A 2,707-nucleotide genomic window follows, 5' to 3' on the forward strand; every position below is an offset into this window, starting at 1 on the left:
ATTAAGACAAAAAGAGAAAAAAAAGAATATCCTTTTAGCATTATTAAGACTTTAAGAGTAAAGAACAATACTATTACTGCACTATTAAACCGCATTTATCATATTTACATTAAACTAATTTATGATTTACTGAATAAATGTTATGTATTCTATGACATATATTCCTACTTTTTAATCACGATTAATGAATATTTTGTTACCATAATATATCACTTATTTGTGATTAACTCAAGTATTACTGATCATTTGATCAATTTAAACATCTGATTGATCAACACATCTAAAAGTATGTCAACGGAAGTAAAGGCTTACCAAAAACATAAATTAGGCCTTGAGGAAATTTTGATACACGAATTATGAGTGTGTGATCATTTTAACTAAAAACTTAAATAATTGAGCTGGTTAAATTATGATCTGTTTTTTTAATCCAAGTAACTGTTGATTTAATCAAATTTTAATTCAACTCATCGATTTGACACTCTCCAAATTTTTAGGGTTGATGTGGGGGACAAAGGTTGTGGGTAGATCATGAAATTGACTAGCTCATTTATTAATTATGTTTGGTTGAGGTGGGGGAGGGATTTTTTTGTTTGTTTGAATTTTTGAAGATGGATTTGAATTGAGACCCCTACCATTTCATGCCTATCTTATTTCAACTTTAACTTTATTGTTTTTAACCTTATTAAAAGTTTTTATATTATATATAAATTACATGACTAAATCTTATGGTGTAGTGGTTTTTGAAGCGGATAGAGAATTATTAGATTTTGCGTTTAATCTTAAATTTCAATATAGCAGACAAAAAGAAAATGCTATGTGATCTCTTCAGATTTATTTAAACCTCGATAAGCAAAATTATTCAATATTTATGTTGATTAGAAATTAACAAAATTAATAGACTTAATCGAGATGAACTCAAACTAGTCCTAATCAACTATCACTAAAATATAAATCTATGTTGGTTGAGATGGTAGAGGAATATTTTATTTTTTTTTTGGAATTTTTAAAGATGGATTATGAATTGAGACCCCTACCATTTCATACCTATCTCATTTCATCTTCAAAATTTATTGTTTTAACCTATTGAAAAGTTCTTATATCATATACAAACTATATGATTAAAATGTTATAATCCAAGGGTATTGTGTAGTGGTCAATAAAATGGATAGATCATTATTAGGTTTTGTGTTTACTCCAAATTCTAACATAGTAAAAAAAATGTTAGGTGATTTCTTCAGATCCATCCAAGACTTGATAAGCAGAGTTGTCCAATACCTATATTGATTGAATATATATAGTAAGCTCAATGAACTTAGTCGAGGATTACTAAAATATAAATATATGTTACTAATGGGATGAGACGGATAATTCATAGACCTTGGGTTTGAATTACATGTGTAAAAAAATAAGAGAGCTTTTCTCATTTTAAGAGTCGTACGCAACATGGATACAGATTAGTCAGAGTCTCAATATAAAAAATAGAATATCGCGTGAAAAAAAAAACAAATTGAAATTATTTTTTTGTTTTGGCACCATTAAAAAAGTTTGTGGATCTTACTAGTAGATTTATTTGCTAGGTCATTATATATAGTGCCAATACACACTCTTTAATTCTATTATAGCTTTAATCAATCACCTTTTGTCATTCTTGATGGTCCCCATGTCAATGACCAAGAAAATTAAATATATTCCCTTGATTATGAGTACATTTTGATATTTTACTAAAAATGTTTAATCATAAATTAATTTAAGATATGTTACTCTTTTTTATAGCCATAAAATCATTTTTGGTTGATTTGATGAACTTTTTTGGCATTTAATTCCTAATATGAAATTTCTATATGCATCTATAGGAAAATTAACTTTGGGGTGAATCTATTTAGCTATTATTTTCGAGTTTGAGCTTTGTTTAATCAGCTTCATAACTTTGCTTAGCTTTTAACATTGTGAAAATATTATCTTTCACTATATCGTCTTCGCTCATGAACAGATCACTTAGATTACCTTCTATCAATTAAATATTCTAAACGTAAAATATACGTATATCCGCTCCTACATTTTTAATAAAAAAAATGTTTTAGTAGATCCTCAAATATCAATTCGTGTTGATTACGTGTTTCCAGTGGAAATTGCAAAGGATAATTTTTACTAGTAATTGATAATATTTCTAATAATGTCAACTTGTTTTTTGTTTTTTTTTTTTAAATTATAAACTAGTAACTATTCCTTTGTTATTTATTGAAATTCACAACATAATTAGTCTCTTGCTGGCCTAAAAAATGATGTGAAAATAGACAATACATAAAACTGGACCAGCAATTAAAGCCTGGATTTGTGGGGAGTTCTTCTGACTTATTTTTCTCTCTTTGGGGGAGGGTGAGGGGTGTGGGGACTTCGCGTCCAACTATTTGTATATTGATCAAAAAGAGATATAGTTGTAAATTTTATGAGTGATTCTTTTTTTTATATATTTTATCTATCTGACTTGATCCGCTCGTACGACTAAACCAAGTTAGAGTAGATCTTCATTTCATTTCATGAATACATTATATTGAGAATTGATTCGTCAGATTAATCACTTAAATAAAAAAAATTATATTTTATTTCATTGACAACTAATATAAATCTACATAGATTTATGGCACTCCGAATTAAAAAAATTTAAAAATAAATTGAAAAGAAATATGTGGGGTGGAGGTTTGTGGGG

Source organism: Solanum pennellii, chromosome 8, assembly GCF_001406875.1.
Source record: "Solanum pennellii chromosome 8, SPENNV200".
In the NCBI taxonomy this organism is placed as follows: domain Eukaryota; kingdom Viridiplantae; phylum Streptophyta; class Magnoliopsida; order Solanales; family Solanaceae; genus Solanum; species Solanum pennellii.